A 22620-nucleotide genomic window follows, 5' to 3' on the forward strand; every position below is an offset into this window, starting at 1 on the left:
AAATGCATTCCGCCAAGACAATGAGAACAATGTGATACTCACAAGCAGAGCGCTGCCCGGCCCCTCCTCCGACGTATCTCCTTCCTTCTTTCTGCTGCTGGACGCCGTCACAATCTTCTGTCTCAAACTTGGCCTTTAACCGGTCGTGTTTTGCAGAGCGGAGAGGAGTGCGGCCCAAGGTGGCGAAACGCGGTGGGACGTGCGTCCAAAACTCCCCCCGGCAGACGGTTTTCACGTCCTCAGGGCCGGCCCCTGGAGAAACAAGAGCACGAGAGACGTGAGTAAGAATGGGCTTCTCTTCCAAACACAATGAGGGGCATTGAAGAAAAGAGGGAATGAGCAGGATTGGCAGCTGGGAGGAGAGGCCGCCGAACTCCAGGAGCCAGCGGGTCATTCACAGTGCCACCGTGACAGATTCTCCGTTTGCATCTGGGCAGCTGTCGGGAAAGATAATCATTGTGTCCATTGGTGGGTTGGGTTACGCACTGTCTGACAGACAGAAAGTTGATGAGAATTTCATTTGTTTTTTTTTTTTTGTTTTTTTTTATGGAGATCACCGCAGCTGGGTAAATATCAGTGATTCTTTTTTTTCTTCATACTGCTTTAAAAAAATAAAATCTTTTCATAATCATGAGGAAAATATGACCAAAATAATATTCATCACGCCCTGAAACATGGCCAGATGCACAGCTAAACAATCATTTCACAACCTATTCAGCGCATCAGCTATTAATAACCACCTTCCTCTTACGCATGTCCTCTGGGGAGCGTCATTTCAAAATGTCCTTTTAGAAGGAACGAGACAAACACACCAGCTGCACTTCTCACTCACTCCACTACAATTCCTCCGCATGACTCCCTCAGCCACCGCTCTCCATTATTGATGAGACTTCCTCTGGCGGCCTCATCTGCCACGGCGCTGGCTGTATTCGCCCGTGGGCAGCCGTCGTGGTTGTAAAAGGAGACCAGCTGATGCCGTGTACCAGGAGAGAGAGAGCAAAAAAAAAAAAAAAAAAAAAAATGAGACAAGGGTCGGGACATTAGCAGTCTATTGACAGGATGCCATCCAGCAGGCATGCTGTGCTGCAGGTTTGTTATTGGCTTAATCTAAACTCAATAGGGTTGTCATAAGAGGAGAATGTAATTATCTCAAAACCGTGGGGAGTGGCCCTTCTGTACGTCTGGCTGACTGGCGAATGCTTGCAGATACTCGACCTGAGCCCCGGGATGTAAAGCACGCTCCACCGTGCCAGATTCTCAACCTCAAAAAGAGGAGCAGGAAATGAATGTGTGGCTAAGTAGGTAAAACAAGCAGCGTGATTCTCACTGTCAGAAAACAGATGTTTTTTTTTCTGCAGACTGTAGAAAAACAGAGCTGAATGGAGTCCGCGTGTGTGTTTCATTGTAAAATTTGAAGTGAAACAATGTAATTTAGACTTGTTCAAAGTTTGCGAGGAAGCTTTCTTATACCTCTCTTCATCACACAGAAACACATTCTCTGTACTCCATCGCACAATGACAAAATGGAGATGAAAGGCTGCAAACCTGCGCCGACAACATGACCAGGGACAATATGCCATTGTCTGAGCAATGCTGCATAATGTCCGAGGTGGGTTTTTTTTTTTTCTGTAGCATCATTGTAACACATCCACAGCTGCTACAGTTTCAGCCTGGCAGGGACACTCTTATGCTTATGCAAAAATAATTCCAGTGAAAAACAAAACAGAAACAATGACTTTACAATTAAAGCCAAAAAATAAGGAGCAAGCCACAGGATTAGGGAATAAAAACTGAGAGAGAAAAAAAAAGAGGAAAAGATTTGTGAGGACATTGAGACACCCACTGTGACACTTACTTGCCGGGGAAGTGTGATTGAAAAAGCTCAAACAACGATAAATGTTGGTTTATCCAGAGCAGGAACCAAAAGAGGCCGAGGACGTCAAGCTGTGTCACTGCACATCGGGAGTTACAGATAAAACCAAGCAAAAGCCCAAAATGGGTCTTTTGTGCCACGCCGTAGCTATGGTTACTTCACTGAATATAAATTCGCTGCGGATCGGAGGTGTAACACTCTGAGAGCAAAATGGTCGTGACAGTTTCTCGGGACAGACTGAAGGCAGCCTGAATTTTGTCTGCACCTTATCACCATCTATTGTTTACCTGAAAATATACACGGGTGTGTTTGTGTGTAGTACAGTGAAGCGAGGTTTATTTGTAAGCCTTCCAGTGAGCAGTAAAGGCAACATCATCGTCAACCTGAATTACGTATAACTTCAAAATGGTAAATAATACAAGTCGTGCAGCAGAAATTAACAATAACGACCAAAAGAAAGAACTTTCCCATCGCTGTCCTCTCACTGCAGACATGTTGACCAACTTTAGTTTTTGGCATTTATTTCTGGTTGTATCATAAGAGCAGGATGTGCATGTGTATGTGTTTGTGTGTGTGTGTGTGTTTATCTTGTGTATGTATCGATATTTTTATGTGCATACTGACATTTGTATGTCTGTAGTAATATATGTTCACTCATAATTGCATTAGTGCATCCACAGATTGATGTGATGCATTAAAACTCATGCTTGTTAAAGTGGGTCTTGCTATTATAACAGGCCCAAAATGCCTGAAACCAAAATAGAGAGATAAACCATGTTTTGTGTCGTTAAATGACACATAATAATAACACAATACAAATGTATTCTCATATTTATCTTCCATGTTGGACTCCGATTGTTCCATTAGAAAATCTGAAAAGCTCCTGTAACACAGGCAGACTCGATAGAGTCGCAGCACAAATCCCAGACTGCAGCCTTCACTCTGACACTGTTCAACCACCGTTATGTCATGTTCTGCTCCACGGCCAGACAGCAAAACACTTAAACACACATACACACCAGAGCCCACCACGTGCGTGGGTGCACACACACATTCGCACGCTTGCAGACGGGCTCACGCTGCGCAGCGGGCTGTGGTGGCTCTAATGTTCGCTGACCACTGTGACCATGTCAGTGTGTGTGTGTGTGTGTGTGTGTGTGTGTGTGTGTGTGTGTGTGTGTGGGACAGTGATGGATGAAGGGCCAAAACCTGAAGATGGAAGATTAGATGGAGGGAGTGGAGAAGGAGGGGGAACCAGAGTGATGCTGGTATCGACGGACTTCAAACCTGCTAATGTAAGCTATCAGAGGAGAAGCGGAGACTGCACTCACTTTCACACACGCTATTTTCGCTCCCTTATGCATCAATCATCAAGACCTGATATTTACTCAGATAGAGCTCGCTTTGCAAGGCAAGTCAAAACAGCTGACAAAAAGCACTTAACATAAAGAGCCTTGCTTATTTAAACACCTCAAGTGAGCATCCAGCGCTCATGGCTCAATACCACTTATGTTATCTTCACAGTGACGGTGGATGTGAATCGATTGGTGTTGCAGGTTATCTTCCAATCACAAAGGTAGAAGTTCAAAACCCTTTCGAGACCTGTCTGCACGTCGAACTGTCCTTGAGCAAAACTCCAAAACCCAAGTTGCTCACCGTGGAGGTCGAGCAACTGGCATGCTTGAGTCTGTGCATGAATACTCTGAAATGACAGACGCAGTGAAAATATGGCATAGCATGATGCAAGACCATTATAGATGAATCATCACAGCACAACATGTAATTCAAGCTGACTTAGCCATTTATGGGTCTGTCGTAACATGGAAAAAAAAAATCTGAATCCTGTCTTTCATCCTGTCTGAGAGCCAGGTGCACTTTCACCCAGGTGTATTGCTATTGTCACGGTGGATTTGCCAAGCATTAGAAAACAAGGCGCTGAAATGAATTGCATGAAAGCGGCAGCTGTGATGGAGCTCGAGACGGAGGATGGCTGCAGTGTAACAACCTGTGACTGTGTGACAAAAAAAAAAAAAAAAAGAATACACACTATCGTCTGCACTTAAATCCTAGCACATTCTGTCCTTATTCAGAATAATTTATGAGCAGATCAGGAAGTTATTACTTTTTACTCATGTGATAAAATGTGCAGAAGTGTCCTGCTGTGCAGCTGCACACAGTGACCCTGCTGTTCTATAATGCTGCAAGTTTTTCTGAAAAGAAAAGAAAAAACTACAAGAAAACACTTTGTCAAATAGCTTTAAGTAAAAAAAAACACCCACAAGTCGTGTGGTAAATATAGGTACTAATAAATCTAATACAGAAACAGTATTTTGCCATCCATGTTTCAGTCTGCACTGACTGCTGCATGTTGAAATTTTCTATAATCTTATGTAATAAAAAATGACATTCATTCAGAATTCACCCTCCACATGACGGGGTTGACATACGCTTTATTAAGCTTTAATGAAACAAGCACAAAGGATTCTGTATCGAAAAGCCATAAGATGAATTCCCTCAAAAGTGTTCAAAATCTGGTCTTGTATATACTATATGGTCACTCGTTCTGACTTTGTGCAAGAGAAATAATTTCCTTTGAAAATCTTGGTGGAATCATTCCAGAGAGCAGGAAATGGAAAAAGGAAAAATAGCTACAATAGATAGACGGATAGAAGGACAGAGGGTGTGGCCTTTTTTCCACCCTGAAGGCATCTGTCATTTCTATGAAAATTGCCAGGTTTGTCATGAGAGAGCCTTCAACGTGTCTTTTGAATATGGCTCTATGATTAATTCAGGCATGTCAGTTGGTGAGTAAATGCTTCTTTATTCTCCTGTAAGTGGTCAATATTAATAATGCACGCGCAGGTCTAAGTTCAGCATCCGTCTTGGCAAAGTTCAACACGGACGGTTTTCACCAGCTGTGCACACTTGTCACCACATCCCTTCTTTCCCCTTTCTTTGCCTCCGGCCGCCGCTCTTTCCACTTCAGGCTTGCCACTCTATCCCCTCCCCTCCCTCCCGCTGCCCGCTGCTCTGAAAGGCGTCGTATGGCTCTGACACCTATTCTGATAGAAAGATGTGGCCCATCAGCGGTAATTGGAGGAGCCGTGGCGGTTGGGTTTCTCCAGGAGGAGGAGGAGGCGGCGGCAGCGGCGGTGTGATCGATCTCATAGATGGTGGAGGTGGGCAAGCGGGCTGACTGAGCTGCGTCCCCCACAGCTGCTGACAGCTCAATGAAGGCCAAGCCGCAGAGCACAGGACGTCCTTTTACAAGAACAATCATCAAGCGTGCAGGTCACTCCAGAGCAATCACAACTCACAGCCCTCCCGTTATATCATAATTACCCATTTAGTCGATAACCAGCAGGGTAGAAGCATGTTGGATTTAATGTTAGCCTTCCATTATACACGCATTAAAGAATAGAGGAAATGTCGGCAACTTTACAGCAATGATGTGGTATAATTATCTCCTGGGTGATTTATTTGAAGGGTTTTACTGTAATAATCTTCTGACACGCTCATACATTCTGCGAGGTACACAATTTAATTGCGCACCGCATGCTCTGACACGATGAAATAGCACGAGATGCGAGTGATGGATGCAGCCGAGGCTTCACACAAGCAGGATAATTTGCATACTTGTGACAGTGCGCAGGCTGGTATCAATACCCCTCTGTGTTTTCTCATCACAGCTTTGGAGAGCAGCCTTTGTTTGTCTTCCTGTTTATGGTTTTTCTCAAGACCAAAACTGTACTGCGCTGAGCTCGGCCTGACCAACTGGTTTCCATGGAAACACTAGGCAGCCGGGACCAATGGCATGTTAAGAGAAGCTTGGCACAAGTTAAATCAGAAGAACTCTTGATTTCCCTCACATTTATTTACCTTATCGCTGTCGGACTCCGTGATTTCTCGCTGTGTTAGGAAACGCCAGGAGGTGAGAACTACAGTGCTACCAAAATGCACAAAGGCACAGTCCCCATGGCTTTAAAAAGACGCAGTAATCAAACTGTGTTTCATTGAGAAACTGGAATCAAAGGACTGAAACACCAGACCAGATGAACGAGTCTCTTAATGGATTGAAAGGTAGCTGTCGTTCTTGATAATACTTCCTTTTTGTTCAGGCAGTGCATGCAATGATACTAAGCTGTATAAGATGCGGAATATGATTTATTCTGAAGCACTTCAACCAGCTGAACCCTTTCTGACGGTTGATATTAGTATGTATATAAAAGAAGAAGACAAGGTCATAATCTAACACTTGGATGAATTTAATTACGCTGCTTTAGCCAGTTTTACACAGAAATGAACACAGAGACCTGGCCAACTCATAAATATATGCCGTCCTTTGGTTTGTACCGAATTGATTTTCAAACAGAGCAAAACACTTCAGCAAAGGACACTTCTTCTTCCAACTAGCCTTTCATTTCCTGTATACCTGCTTTTGTCCTGAGTAGATTTGCAGGCAGGACACGTCTTAATTTCCAATTATGGAATGTTACAGAATGTTTGACAACACCGCTTACACAATATCTTCCTTTTTCTATTATTCCGCTCATTGAAGAGCTGCACTTGGACTTGATTAATACAACAGGCAAAGTATTTCATTAAAATCCACAGCGTTTTCCAATAAACTCTTCATTCAACAGTCCATGCATCAGTATTTCACTGGAAACTGAAGACATTTTTTTCCTCTTGTATTTCACTGAATTGCTCCAGTGGCTGCTTCTTCTCTCACATCAGACCCGTTACAGAGTTTCAGCCCCGTGACCATGATTATTGTACCTGCATCGATTCATGCAGCCTCAACCATGCCAGACCTCCTCCACGTCCTGGCTTAGCGCCAGAGCTATTAACCTGCACGGCTCCGGCGACACTGACAACGGGCAACGCAGAGCATGAACCTGATGACAAGTCCGACGGGGTCAAAGCCAGTGTTTCGGAAAGACATCGGCGCTGGAGGTTAAGAACAACAATGGTCTTCCTCCACGAATGTATACGTCTAAATTGCTTTAATTATTTGCCTCTCCATTTAACACTTCAGCAATGCCATGGTGGTCTAGAATACATAAGAGTGCTCAACACAATAGTCAGAGTCATTGCTTGTCTTTGTGAAAAAATGAAAAGGAGAAGAAGAAGAAGGAAAAAAAAAAAACCCTGGCATGACAGTTCCTCCTGTGAAAGCCCACAAACCCCTGCCAAACTGTGCTCCTGACAATACCTGCTGATCCCCCTCAGGGAGACTTCAGAGCCAGAGGACAGGAGAAGGTTGTGGATTTGTAGGCAATCCCCCTGTAATATTACCCCTCTCCCCACTGCCACACACACACACACACTGACAAGCACACACACACCCCCCACTGCCACCCGCACCATTTCTGGAGTACATTGATCCCTGTGAAGAATTTCCAGCCGGAGCCAGAGCTGTCGGGCTGTACAGGAATAACATCGGCAGCCTGAAGGTGCTGCCGGGTGAAACAAGCACAATCTCAGCAGAAGCTCCGTCTCGAGTATAAATAGATAATAGCTTGTGGTTAAGTCCTGTTGGAACACGACACTGCCCATAAATATTATCTTAAACACCGATGAGAGCCACCTCTGTTAATCAGCGCACATATTTACATTTTAAAAATAAGTATGTGATGACCGGAGAGCATTTCAGTTTTACCACAGAAAAATCTGCTGCGTACTTCGCTGCATCCCTGTTGTCCTTTCCCCTTGGAGTGGCTGATATGACAGACCAGTGTTGAGTACCATTACACTAATAGCGCATCCATTCCCGAAGTGAAGCAACCGCAACCTTTCACCAGACGCCTTTCATCTTCACATCTGTCACTCACTCTCCTGTGGTCATTTCCTGCTTCTGCGCCGGTTCAATTGGTCCCAGAGAGACAGCCAAGGAGGGGTTCTTTTGTATTTTTTTTCCCTAGCAGGTATACAACTACTGTCAGCCTCTCATGTTTTATTTGGATGCATCACACAAGACAAATGGCAAGAGAGTAAACGGGCATGAGCAGACACTTTGGGAAACTTTGAAGGGGGTGGTGACACGCTCCGGGCTAATCGTTTAGTCCCCATTCTTTATGGGCAGCTTTTATCAGAACGGTGGCAACAACTGGAGCACGACAACAAGCTGAGATCCTGCTGGAGATATTTATCACATTGTCTGGATCAGTCTGTCCTCTCGCAGCTTCCCGTGGATACAGTTAACAATACATCAGCTGACCTCTGCCCTATGGCGAGCTTCAGAGTTCGATCACAGCAGGTCAAGCGTTGAAAATCTACTTGTGATTCACGCTCTGACAGAGAAGGCAGCCTCATCACTTCGACTCATCACTGCTCACTTTGTCTATATGTGCACTCATACTGCATTTATCATACTGCCTCTTATATAACTGGAAATGAACACAGAGATTTGAAGCAATGTAACTAAAACCAATGGCAACAATCTCACAATGTCAAGTTGTGTTTTTGTTTGTTTTGTTTGGATTTTTGGTGCTAGATCCTACTCAAAGCCCTGTCCTATTTAATTTTAAAATGCTTTCCTAAAATGTAACGATGGCGGAAGATGGATTTCTACTTGGCAGTATGTTGCAGCCCTGCAGTGAAAGCATTTGCAGAGGAGCTGACCTCTGATCGTGTTCTGTACCAGACTTTGTACATATTTATCTTCCACGCTGCACTGCCAGCCTGAAAATGTTGACGAACATTGGAGATACGTGCATTCTGAATCTAAAACCTGCATGCATAATACCATATTTCAAAATAAATCACGATTATGTTGAAGATTCTCTGTTTGTCAAAACAAAGAGAACATTCATTGCTGGCTTGCTGATCTGGTCAATCACAATAATTTGTAAGTAAGTTCACAAGCTTATGCACATGACATTACAGAAACGTTTATGTCAGAATGTTTGGTCCTGATACGACAGTTTAATGGAGCCATTGCAATTGTTGGTCATCCAAATTTCTAAATACATTAAAATTGGACAGTTCTGTAAATTTAAGTGTTCTATATAGTGTTCTTTAATTTTTAGTTCCTATGGCTTGTTGCATTGTTTTCAGGGGTTAACTTGCCTCGTCTTGAAGTCAGCTGGGTGAATTGAACAAGATGGAATATGAATGAATGAATGACTTTGTTAGATTTGGCACTGCAGTGTTGAGATATTGATGCAATACTTAATGAGTGACAGTCAGCAAAACTACGAAGAATCCTGCAGCACAATCAGCATGATGATTAGACTAAAGAACATTCAAATATTTAGTTGTATGATACCAGATGCAATTATATGCTGTTAACGCAGAAGTCTAAACAGGTAATACCCCTCTGGTGGATACACAGTCACATGGTTTGTGGTCTTGTCTGCATATTTACACAGACTTGGGGAAATTAAAGGGCTTCGCTCCTCATATAACTGTAGACTTAGCATTTCAGAAGGGAGGGGGTATCAGTGGGTGCATGGAAGCCCGATGGGATCACTGCTGTTGCATAACCTCAGTCTGTGACTACCTGCTTATTGACATGTTTCAGAGGCATCATCACTACTGCATCTTTAAATATATTACCTGCCCATCCATCCATCCATCCATCCATAAATGAAAAACTTGTTGTTAAACAATGTACTTCTCACTGAATGAATCTCCACTGACAGCTGGGATCAGAACTCAAGCAAATGATTTCACATCCTGCCCCATCTGCCACCAGCGTGCCTGGCAGAGCCCTGTCTGCTTCGCTCACTGCTCTTTCAGGCATCGCTTCACGTTCAATCACAGAATTCTGACCTCTGCTTCCTCCATACATGATGCTTCCTCCTTAGTCACAACATCCCTGTGCAATCACTGGTGACTGTGGAGGGTGTCATGACTGGAAGCTGCTCAGACTTGTGCTGGCATTTCATCCTGATTTGACACAGCAGCATGGTCACTTGGACAAATTTTCTGTCCGGCAAACGAGGAGCAGTAGAGGAAATAGCCCACTCTGCAGAAAAGACTGGATCCATACGGAAGCATTCAGAACTGTAGTTACAAGTTCATTTACTGTATCTGGGAGCTGATTCAACAGGACGAGAGGCAGCCGTGTTTGGTTCACCCCAAAAAAACTTTTTAAAATGCACAGTCCAGCATGTTTTATGCTTCCCTCAGGCTCTATTTGCTGAAAATGTTGTAAAAAGCTTTTTGCAAACCTGTCAAATAGACTTTATTAGTTCATAACAAGGCTTCAAGTCCACATAATCTCGAAACAAATCATAAAAAAATAGCGCCCTGCCGTGATTTTTGATTGTTGGTAATTGATTTGATGCGCTCCCAGGACTGCCGGTCCAGACCTCCCTTCTTGGCTTTAATGTAAAAAGCTTTTGTCATCAGGCAGATTTTAGGACTGTGAATCAAACCGAGCACAAAGTTATCAGACCCGGGGGATCGGCCATCATTTTGGGCCGACAAATATCTTTTCTTTGCCAGTTTTGTTGGAGAGGCTGCATGGGAAAATGCCTTTCTATCGCTTTCTTTGTTCCTTTCCACGTAATTGCTGCCAAAGCCCAACATGTCATGAAGACACTGCCTCTGTCACACTTCACAAAGGGAATATCCTGCCGTTAAGGAGATCCTCCTCTAATTGCAAGCACTTTGCGAAGACAGCCGCGCTAAAGAAGGAAGGGATATGCCGACGTAGCAGATCACGCTACAGACTGCGGAGGTAGAACCGAGGTGCACATGCTGACTCCGGCAAAACGAAACTCATTTGATGCATTTCAGAGGAATAAAATCTATTTGCAAAGCGTCGATGTTTGAAGAGATAAATCCTCTCATCTGCATATTTCACTGAGCTGATTAATGGCAGCAGAGATTCCAGTTCTGATTATCTCGCGGAATCCAATTGCATATTTGCTGCGCGCTTCATGTGTGTCTTCGATGAGAGCCTGTGAGAAAGTTTGTTTTCTTTTCTCATCGACACACAACATGCAGAAGTTTCTGCAGAATGCAGCACATGCATGTGCACACACCCTTCTGTGACGCCGCCGTCTGAAGCTGGTGGTTAAGTATTGTAGAAATAACCTGGATTTGGGAGCTGACCTGTCACAGTGAAGCTGCATGTTCGCTCAGGCTCCCTGTGGACACCCAGTCATGCGTAACACTTGCTGAAGGCAAAGAAAAGAAAAAAAAAGAAAAAAAGAAAGAGGAAAAATGTGACTTTATGAAGTGACTGATAGAGTGTACTGCAGCAGCGGGCGTGAGACCGAGAATTCTTCACAGTGTTACCGCTGAAAAACTGGCCTCAGTGGGAGTGACTGACACTGAATCGAGTGGGGGCATTTAGGTCCGAAGCTTACTGTTTTATCTGATCTCAGAGGGGCAACTGTGATGTGTGTGCCCTGCTTTTTTTCAAACATTTTTCCTCCCGCAGCACACCACAGAAACATTCATCACCTGGTAAGAAGAACCCTCCTCCCAATGTAATCACCACTGCATGCACCGTTTGTTTTTTTCTTTTTAAGGACCTGATCTTAACGTTTTCATGCCTGCTGTCTGAACACGTTTCTGACAAAATTTGATGCAAGACGTGAGAGAACGCACTGAAAATGAGAGTTTTTGTGAGAAAGTGAAGCCGATAAACCACGATTACTTCTGACAGAAAGAAAGAAAACTGCCAGAGGGATGTACTATAAGCCATTTTGTTCAAAATGCCTGTTTGTATGAGTGAAGACAGAAGGTCCAGAAATTCTTTCCTATTTTGAAAATATGTATACTCTAACTTGTATTGTGTATTTTGAACAGTAAATTCACTCTAAAGTACAGTTTATATGAATTAATTTACAGAAAAATAAATGCTTTATTAAAGCTATTATATTATAGCTTAAAACTATTAAACTGAACTGGATTCTGGAGTTTGCTTCATTTGTACGGGTGTGGAAGTGCATCCGCATTCTGGCTCTGACCAAACAGGTGGACTACTCCGTGCTCCACTTTAGAAGATTTGTCTGAGATACAGTCAGAAATGCTGGCGGATTGTCAGCGGATCAAATACAGCACGTGAATGTTGCAGTCTCTCGCTCGTCTTGGTCTTTTTTAGCACCGCTGCGTCGGCTTTTGTTCATACCGGGCAGCTTTTTGTGCAAAAGCAGTTATGTTTGAATACCAAGTGAAAGAGAGCCCAGAGCGCCAAAAATTTGTTGTAGCTGCATGTTTGTTATTTGTTTTTGTTGTTGGCTGAACGGTATGGATTCCCATTTTCGGTCCTGGCCAATTGACTTTTCTTCAACATTCTGTTTTTTCTTTCTTTCTTTTTTTTTTTTTGTCTTCAATTCCTAGTAGGTGTTTGTTTGGGGCACGATCCCTCCAAACAAGCATCTGTTGTAACTGCTTGACCTTTTCTCTGCGACTTAGACCACTTTTAAAAGTGCAGCATGAATTTTTTTGGGCATTCAACCCAGGCTCTACTCTACTGGTGTGAAAGCCGCCGGTAATCTCACCAATAAACTGAATAAATTTCCCTCTTGATGTGTGAGAGTTGGAAGCCCTGCATCAGTTTGATTTCAAGTTTTGTCCAAGCGGCTGGTGAAGCAGCTGTAATCAATCAGATGGATCGCAGAGATTAGTGGAGTTCGTGTATTTTGTATAGGATGCATTGAATGCCGAGAAACCATTTCTCTGAGGGGATCAACGAAGTAAGAAAAAAATTAACATAAAATTTACAGCAAGCTTTAAACAGTCTAACTTGTAACACTGTAGGAATTATAATGATCTAAAGCTGAATCCTGTGAACTGTTGTTCGGTACAAGTCAATGATAAAGAGACAGAGGGTGAACAATCAAAACGCCATCGCCAAAATTCTCTTAATCTATTTCAAACTGCATCTAAGTGAAGCTAAGAATGTATAGTATAAAGTACAGAACATAAATTTCGAAGATCCAATGCTTTTCTATATCAAACTGCTCAAAGCACTAAAAGTGCAATTAAACGGTCTGATCTTCATAAAAAGAGCTAAACTCACATATAAGGCAATAAATCCCCAACCTGAGCACTCAGCAAAAATCAATAACGTTAGCATCAAAACAAGCAATGCTTGGAAATTCAAAAAGCAAACATAAAATGAAGATAAAACACATATGCAAGGCACGCTAAGACATTTCACAGAGCATCATCCAGATTTTAGGAATTCCTCCATATTTGGGGCACAAATAGTTTATGCTGCAAAGTGAAAGTCGGAGTCAAAGTCACTTCACTATTAGACTACAGCAGAGTGTGTGTTAGCCTGTCAGGATGTCCGAATGCATGCATGTGTGTGTTTGTGTCTGCGTACATGCCTCCTTGTGAGATGAAGGCTTTGTGCAGACAGAAAAGAATGCTAACTCCTTTATCCAACCAATCAATAAAAAGCAAATGCAAGGGCTGAAAGAGTGGACTATTATAGACACTTTTGCAGTGTTAAAAATCAACACAATGAAGAAAAATATCATATAAATTGTGAAATCTGGCATTTAACAAAGAAATGACAATTTATTGGGGCACAAAGCTTTTCCAGCATGAGAGTTGGGGGCCTGGGGGGAGACAGTGTGGCTCCAGCTTCCATGAAACTGATTCCTAATCACTGATAAAACAGTTAACATCTGTCTTTTAAACATTATTACTTACAAAAAAAACCCCTCATCTTTTCACAAAATACTGGATCTCGAAGTAACTGAACGGCAGGAACGGAGCGTGTGCATCTCCACAAACTGAACGAGAAACACCGCTGCTTACTGTTGCTGAAATGACAACACTGATGTGGATAAATAAACAGGCTACTCCCTCATTAACCACAACCAAGGTGCCCTCAAGTAGGATTTCCAGCCCAGCGTGATAATGAAGTAGACTGTTGTTCTCTTTCTCCTCTGGTTTATCTCTGAGTACACGATCCAAATATTGACACGACGACAAGATTGAAACTCTGCAGCTTTCAGCGAGCACGACACACAGTCTTCGGCAGCACGGCGGAGAACGTCTCTCTCTCTCTCTCTCTCTCTCTCTCTCTCTCTCTGAGCTCGTCCGTCCCCACATAAAGGACAACTGAAGTGAACATCATAACAATTCAGTCCTAATGGTCTCACCCCTCCTGTGTTCATCAGTAATGTGCGAGAAAGCACTCAGTAGTTTGGCACACAAAGGGAGTAAGCGCTGAGATTACACAGAATATGACATCGACTGCTGCCATTTCACTTCATACATTTCTGAGCGCAGTCGCATTTTTCCGGCGGTAAGGGAAGCCATAAACTCCCCTGAATGATTGCATTTTTTTTCCCCTGAAATGTTTTCATTGGCTCCGTGAAAGTGTAAGAATGGACAGCAGATATAACACTTAATTTAATACCGTAAGCAGTCTTTCCAAGGGCATGAAAAAACAAATATGCACAAAAATTGCTTCTGAGCGGTGGTTTAAAAGAGACGACGCGTATTATGAAATAATTAAGTTGTTTAGCGAAGCAGTCGTTCTTCAAAGGGTGTTTCATCGCCTTGACTAAAATGTGTTTCCTGGTGTGGTTAATGTGTTTTTTCTCCTCTTTGACCATCACACTCTCCTGCCATTCCAGCAGTCTTTCAACTATTCGCAGCTGTGGAATCGCTCCTCCCGGCCGCCTGCCTCCTCGCCGCACCAAATACAAAATGTGATTTATGTGGACACGAGTCTCCACAGCCTTCTTCAGCTGCATCTGTCTCATTCTCCGCTACACACTTTTAAATATCAATTAGGGACCTTATTGAACTCGGCTTAAAGTGCAAAGAGCAATTCATCATGTAGTTCAACGCTCAAGACAAAACGCTGAAAGGCTTTTTATGAACTGTAGGTAAAGCACAGCCGGGGGAGCTCCAGTTTGGAAAAAAAAAAAAAGATTGAAAAAGAAAGTACTTCTGAACTTTTGGACCAAGCTGCGACTTTCTCCTTCTATTCGCAGCCTTCAGGAGGGACTTCGGTCCTCATTCGTCACTGAGGCCACCGGCCTCGACGAGGTTGTCTGGTTTTGATGAATGTGTGGAGAGCCTCTGTCCTCACTCCGCCATCCATCAGTTTTCTCTGGACGTACAGCATTAAAGACAGACTGCTCTTACCGGAGAGACGCGACACGACACCCATTCGGAAATTAGTGGACCTTTAAAGACTAAGATTGTTACAATACAATTACTGTTATCTCCCTCCTGTTTGGTTTGACAAAGAAAGTACATTGGCGTAAACCGACAGTTCCCAACCTTTGTATTGAGAGACCCTCATTTTTACCATTGTAAACTTGGGTGACTCTGTCTCTCTTCATGCTCTTCATAATTACACAAATAACACACTATTTGTGACATTTAAATCGATTTTTTTTGTGCTTTTTTTAGGGAAAAAAATCCACTAGTAATTTTTACCATTAACTGCATCCCCCTGTGACCACCTGTTAAACTTGGACTTGCATGTTTTATTATTATCACTTATTCTCGATTGGGCTTTGTCACTGACTCACTGTAAATAACCACATCATGAATTACATTGAGTTTTCTTATGAATGACAAAAAAGGCCATTTTTATGAGATAATATTATATCTTGACTCCCTTGACAATACATAACAATTCCAATGTATTGAAATTAACTGCATGTAATTGGAAATCCTGAAACGGGAAAAAAAACAAAACAGTTGTCATGGACACAGTTTTCAAGCAAGACCAGTCAGATGGCTTCTGCAAACAGGAACGCAGACGGCACCGCAGCTACATCTAACTGAAGTTACAGAAGGCAGGAGCATGTCACATCGATACATACATACATTATATATATGTATGTATGTATAGACATACTGAGTATGGTGGAAGTATTTTATGTTTTTGCTCCGCCTGCAGCAGCTCTAAACACAAGTCAGGTGTTGAGTGGAATTGATTATCTCAGGGAAACGTCACTCAAAAATATCTTCGAGGTTAGCGCGAGAGCTCAGATTAAAAATTTACACAGTCTGTCAGACGGTGTCCTCCAGTGGAATCTGTGCGACGGCTCAGAATCTGGTCGTTCAGGCCTGCGCAGCGCGTCTCAGACTGTGGACAGCCCTGGTCCTACGCATTTACTCTCTGTTGAAGTAGCTGAGTTTCTTACTGTAGGTGCCACACAAGACTGTATTTTAATTTTAAAAAAATGGAGCCTGGATTCGGGGCTGCGGCTGCAGCGGTTGCAAGAAATTGCAAAAGCATCAGATGCCGATCCTCCCAGGAACAAGAGGAGCACAAATGAGGAGCCTCTCATCTCCTCGCCCTCTTCCAGAGCTGCTTGGCATCCCGGCTCATGTTGCTTGCCTTTCACACCTTTGGGAAATTAATGTGCGAGCTGCAAAACTGATTTGGATTAATGCATCATAATCTATAGGCAGCAGCCACTGCAAGCCCCTAATATATTAAGGAAAAAAAAAACGTATTAGTTTTCATCAGCTTGTTGTTCTGAAACTATCGTGGTGCTTCTGTTGAAAGTTTAAGTGCATAAGCCTTCTTTTCAGTTTGACGCATCTACAATTAGCCATTACGGCTTCTTCCCTGATGAGTGCAGATGCTATCGCTCCTCCATCTCCCCAATGAGACGCTGGAATGGACCCTGTTCATCTCCCTGGCGTGACATTGAATTAACCTCTCGCACGCCGGGGGTCCGCGTGGCGATAAGCTGAGCATTACCGCTGACGCTCTTCCTCTTTTCTGATGCCCCTATCTCAGTCTATCTCCCCCCTCGTCTCGCCCGACCCATCCCTCTTTCTTTCCAGTTCAATTAACAGTAATGGAGTTTGGCTGCATTGTCTCCCGTCCCAGGAGCCTGACAGCCCATCGCCTCCTAACGTCAGACGGCGCCACAATTACGTTACAGTCCGGCGGTAGCCGAGTGGCCTGTGTCAAGGTGATACCGTGTGAGAAAACACCTCCGTGTTCCCGCTGACCTCCAGCCGGTGCGAGAGGGGCTCGGCGCCCGACGCCGTCTCTGGAATCAACGCCGGTGCCTTCAGGCAGAACCAAGGTCCACGCACACAAGTTTAGGTGATCGCTTTCATGGGGGAGAGCAGACGGAGCCACGGGAGGAAGAAAGTGGCTCAGGTGAGTCTGAAAGAGCAGGTCTTCTTTTAAGAGAATAGAGACATCATGCACCACTCTTAACCTTGAGACGTTACCTGGGGCCAGTATATTTGAGTTAACATTTCCTGTCATAATTCAGCTGCGAACAAAAAGAAAAAAAAAAACAAAACAAAACAAAAAAGAGAAGAGCTCAGTGTTGGTATCTCTGTAGGCATACGTGCACTGAGAGCTAATCTGAGCCTGAGGAAAATGTTCACTCCTTTTGTGTTTCCTATTCCTTCTCACTGTGAGAGGACGAGCCTCTCCTGGCTCATCTGCACTGTGACTGGATTGAGTCACTGCTGGCTCTTCTGAAGGCTTATTAAGTGTTATTGTCTTGATAGCGTTGTAGGTGTCTGTTTCCCCTCCCAGTTCAGCTTTATTATTAGCTGCGTTCTGGTAACTTTTGTCACCAGTAATGAATCATAATTGTATTATTACAGAATAAATAATGTACATGTGCTAATGAGGAATAGTAGTTATCACAGTGAGTGGTTTTATTTATCGCAGTTAAGGTTAAACGGAAGCGAACTAACGCCAATTTTGTATAGATTCACCAGCATAAGTCTCACACATGAACACACACATTTCATTTGGGAGATGCTTTGAATCTTTTATGCGTGGCTTTGTCACAGTATTCAATAATAACAATAAAGAATGTTGTTATCTTTGGATCCCAACAACTATAATTATTCCAGTCTGTCTGCAACGGAAAAAAAAACAACAACTATTGATTAGATATTACTGCAAGTCTGCATAGATGTCAAAGCATCAACTTTTTTTTGTCTAATTTGTGATTGTTGATTGATGATTTAATCTATGAAAAAAAACCCTTTAATTTCAGTGTGTTTTTGTATGACAAAAAGGTTAATTTGGACCAGCCATTACTGCTTCTGTGTGAAGTTTGAAACAAGCCAGAAGCCAAAAACTTTTTCCTTTTTGTCTTGAGAATTTTATAATCAATAACACATTTTTACTGTCTCTTACTGTCTTTCCGTCTTTTGTAAAATATAACAAAAACAAAAAAAACACCATGGCTGTTTTTTTTTTTTTATGACCCCCTTTCAAAATTGTTGTATGACGGCTTCAACAACAACAACAACAAACCCCGAGTGACGGCAAGTACAGCAAACAGCCGGATGGCCTGAGCGCGCTCACAACTTTTCCACCCGCCAGAGTGTGTGATGGATACACACACACACGTACAGATAAACACACCACCATGAAAGGCTCCCGCAGAAAAAAGGCGCACCAGGAAGCCAGATGCAGAGCCGGTGTCTTACTGATTACAAACAATGTGAGACGTCTCAAGGCTGCGATCCTGCTCCTCTCAGCAGGGTAAATATTGTAATGTTGCTCTCGCTGTCTTTATTGCATGCTGTCTTTTCCCGCACGGTGTTTGCCTTTCTCGCTGCGCCTCACCCGCCATTTAAACACACGTCTAAAAAGTTCATCTCCAGTTGGTCTTTACCTTCGCTGCCCTTTTGACAGGCGCTAATTACTCAAGACCTGCCGCGGGCGGCTCTGGCAGCGGCCATTCAAGTCTCTACTCTCCTGTATGTTAACCAGCACCGATCTAAAGGAAGAGCAAGCTCAAAAAGAAAATTCCAGAGATTCATGCTGGTCATTTCTCCGCCATTTACAAAATAATGTTGCAGCTTGAGTTTCGAATAAAGAAGTCCAAGAACGTAGAAACTCAAATACTGCTTCATGCAGTCATCAATCATCCTTCGAGGTGCTAAAAATAAAGATTTCAGCACTACGTTGGAATAAAACATGAATGCACTCCAAGGAATCCATATCCATTATCAAGGCATGCATGCTTTTCATTGGCAGTACGGTATGACTGAAGTCGTATTGATTTTCATGCCTTTTCCCAGCATTGAATGTGGTGTAAAAGCTTGTCTTCTCTTGTGCTGCATTCAAGTTGGGTGTGATCAATCACACGTGACCTCAGTCAATCTTTACAGAGCATTATACCACCAGTAAACCGTGTAATCTGCAATTTTTGTTAGACTTGGATAAAGTTATTTATCAAATGATGTTTAATCATTGTGAACTATTTTAAAGCCTTGAGCATCTGTATTTCTGCAATAGTACTTTTTCTTATATTATGTATACATCATAAATAGGTGGCTGTCAAACTGATGGATGATCATGAAAAATATGTTAGAGCTCCATTAATACATTAATAACTTAATTTCTTCATCTTGATAAATCACACACCTTTCTTGTCTTTTACTATTGGGTCAGTTACTGAGTAAAGGATCACGCTTACTCGTGTTTTTTTTATACAGTAGCTGTTACTGCGATAAAAAGTGAAGCAATCCCGTGGAAGAGTAACTCTTGGCTGACCTATATTTGTCTTCCTGAATAAAGCCGTTCGTAACATTGTGATCATAGACAGTTGCAGCGTTGCAGTGACATGTTGGCTGCGTACGTCACTCTAAAGACGGGATTTATGCGATTCAGCGCTAACGTCACGGTGGGACATCTCTCATATTGTTGTCTCGGATCGGTTTAAGAGGGAAACAGTTGGTTTAATCAGCAGAACAGAGAAACGGCAGCTCCGACTGTTTTTACGTGGAAAAAAAGTGCAAAGGTCACGGAAATGTTTGGAATTGTAAGTGATAATTTTGTTGTGCAATGCTATCAAACATAGGGGGATTACAGTTTAAGATCTTAATAATTTCTTTACAGCTTATTGCTGGTTAATCATCGTCTTGAGCAAAATATTCAGCTTTGTTTGTCCGTAAAATTAATTTGTTCAAATGATGTAAAGTTACATGAGGTCTAATCATCATACAGAGTTCTCTACTCTCACACACGTACACACCAGCGCCCTTTCACATCGGGCTGTGGTGGAAGGTGAAATTGGGTTGTATAGCAGTGCGAAACATGTTGAAAATGCATCAAAAATCAATACGACACAGTCTGAAGCTGTCCGAAATGATTTTTCAAAAAAAAAAATGAAACATGTTTGATTTTTGATCAATGGGATTTCATCCAAAAACACATTTTTTTATGAGATAAATCTAAATTGTGGCGGCGAATCACAGACCTCAGCGGACTCAGTACATCAGCGTGAAAGGGCCCATGGAGGGGTAACCCATCACTTTTGTCCATCGTCCACCAGTGGATGAAACATTTAAAGGTGCCATATTCTCTCCTTCTTTCTTCTCATCTAGTTTGACAGATGTTTTATCCGATTGTGTCCTTTGCTTTGTGAATAAGATTACGTTGACAAAATCGCAGAGGAGTCTATTAAAGAAACCTTTGAATGTTTTTCCAGGAGCTGGTTGTCCTGCTTTCAAACTCATCTGAAAGCTGATTTCATTTTTTAAAATTGGTAATCCTGCATGGTCAGAATTGAGATGTAACATGTTCCAGTGCTAGGTTAAGTCTTTCTTTCTTTCTTTAACGCATGCAGCGCACACAAATACGTGGAACAGGTACTTGAACAACTTTTTTTTTTTTGTTTGTTTAACCGAATCACACCAAAAAGCCACAAAATCAGATTTTTAGAAGATGAAGCTTATATATGATTGTTGTGGTAATATGGCAGCAATCTTAACAGGTAGATGTTTTGAACAACACCAGATAATTACTCATTCTGAGGCCTACCCTGTTTTTCCCTGCCATGCGGCTCAGGCATGCTCGGCCACTCACACAGCGTCCAGCCCTCCTCATCCCCTCGCTGTCATCTCGGTAAAAGTGTGCAGGTTTTAATTGGTGAACCGCAGCACTCGGGGTATCAGTGCGTCTACTCATTAGCCAGCGAGCTGCGGACATCAGCGGCTTCAGCGGCTCATCCCTAAATTGGAATGATGGTCATCCAGCCTTTCTGAGTCATTTTCTTTGTCACTAACAACAGTTACAGTCGCTCGTCTGTAACCATCTGCCACAGCCGCACAGCGCTCGTCTTCTTTGTTTTTGACACTAAAAAGGTTTTTCTTTGGAGTGATCTCCAAGCAGTAAGTAACCAGCTTGTCAGATCCCATCGTGAGCGTTTGATTTGAGCCGCATTGACCCCGATTGCGGCGGGCGGGCGAAGCGGCTCCGTGCGGCGGAAGAGGACGCATCTCTCTGTTCTCAGCCAAAAACCGCAGTCTGGTCTCCTCCACCGGGTCTTTGAATATGAGCGTGTCAATACAGCCATTGCGCACGACTGCATATTCCCCTTCTGGCATGATTCCTCCCTGACTGAATCGATTCAGGCTCTGTTTATCTCATTAGCTTGTAGCGTGTAATCAATCACACAAGGGCATTTGTTTCGGGCCTCCAACCCACTGCATATTATAACTCAACTCCTCTCCTCGCTGTGAACGTTGCTCTGTCTACAGTTATGTTTAGCAGCGGTGCCGCGCCGAACCGCGTGTGGCTGAGCGCAGCCTTTCGGCATCCAGTCAAATAGTTCTCTTTCAATATCCCTAAGTGATCGGTGTGTGTGTGTGTGTGTGTGTGTGTGTGTGTGTGTGTGTGTGTGTGTGTGTATGTGTGTGTGTGTGTGTGCAGGCAGAGGACAAACAACAAACGACACACGCAGACAAAAAAACACACACCACAGCATCCAGTATCACAACTACAAAGAATTTAGATATCAGCTCTCTCCAACTCTCACAGGGATTAAAAAGGTGCTTCCTTTGTTTCTTGTTCTTTCAAGTTTTCCGACGCTTGAGCTCATATTTGTGTTCCATACAATTGGCAACATAATATGACACAATTTGTACTGAAAGTATGAGTATTGCTTTGAAAATCAAAGTAAAGTTGAAACTGTCTTTCTTCTGTGTTTGGCGACATTGGTGAGGATAATTATTAAGTATTACATTACTGTCATCCAATTAATATCTATACCAGTAGTATTTATTTATATAGTGAGAACATCTGTATCTATTGTGTATTGTTCATTAGCTTACCGTAGATTCAAGAGACTTGTGTCTCATTACTGTTCTCGTTTAATATCTTGGACCTCAAATATTCAAATTATAGAGCATCTTCCTCCCACTGGTTGCTCCGGCTTCAGCAGACTTTGATGGCTGAATCGAACGTCGGAGTGATTAGATCAGGTATCTTAACAAAGAAAGACATTAAAAACAGAGAAGCTGTTTTGCAAAGCAGCCACTTGTGAAGTAATTCACTTGTATTTTTAACCAAAGTACCTTTTAACTGTAATCATCTAGTGATCCCCAGTGCCTTTCATAATGCCCCTCACAGGCGTGAGTAATGCCGTGCACATGTGGGACAATGTGAGTGTTCCAGACATCACCGAGTCCTGTCTGGTGGCAGCTGGGCTCCGCCCATCAGGCCAGGGATCGGACTCTGCTCACAGCCACTTTGATCGATGAGTCACCCGATCACACGTGCCTCATCCAACCAACACAAACAATTATTCCATCCTCCAAGATGACGTTTAATGAAACTGCTGCCAGCCTAGCAGTATGGCTCACAGAAACAAATTCCATCAAGTGTGTGTCAGCATACTTTCGCGCGGTTCTTTCTGTACTTTATAAAGACAAAGCTGGGTTAAACAAGACATTCCTTTGAGCATCTCATGGGAGCAAAATAGAGCAAAATCTCATTGAAATCCTCTCAAACTTTGCGGAGACAGTGCAGTGGGTCCCAGTGCGCGCTGCTCTGTTGATCTGTTAAAAGCAAAACCGGA

General features: G+C 43.0%; 1 long non-coding RNA gene across 1 annotated transcript; it reads left to right on the top strand.

Moving 5' to 3' along the window:
- Window positions 1–60: 60 nt before the first annotated feature.
- Window positions 61–16889, top strand: LOC115401143 (uncharacterized). The gene is made up of 3 exons (XR_003932869.1): window positions 61–167; window positions 4911–4915; window positions 16879–16889. It is a non-coding gene; the product is annotated as an uncharacterized LOC115401143 (long non-coding RNA).
- The last annotated feature ends 5731 nt before the right edge of the window (window positions 16890–22620 follow it).

Source organism: Salarias fasciatus, chromosome 14, assembly GCF_902148845.1.
Source record: "Salarias fasciatus chromosome 14, fSalaFa1.1, whole genome shotgun sequence".
In the NCBI taxonomy this organism is placed as follows: domain Eukaryota; kingdom Metazoa; phylum Chordata; class Actinopteri; order Blenniiformes; family Blenniidae; genus Salarias; species Salarias fasciatus.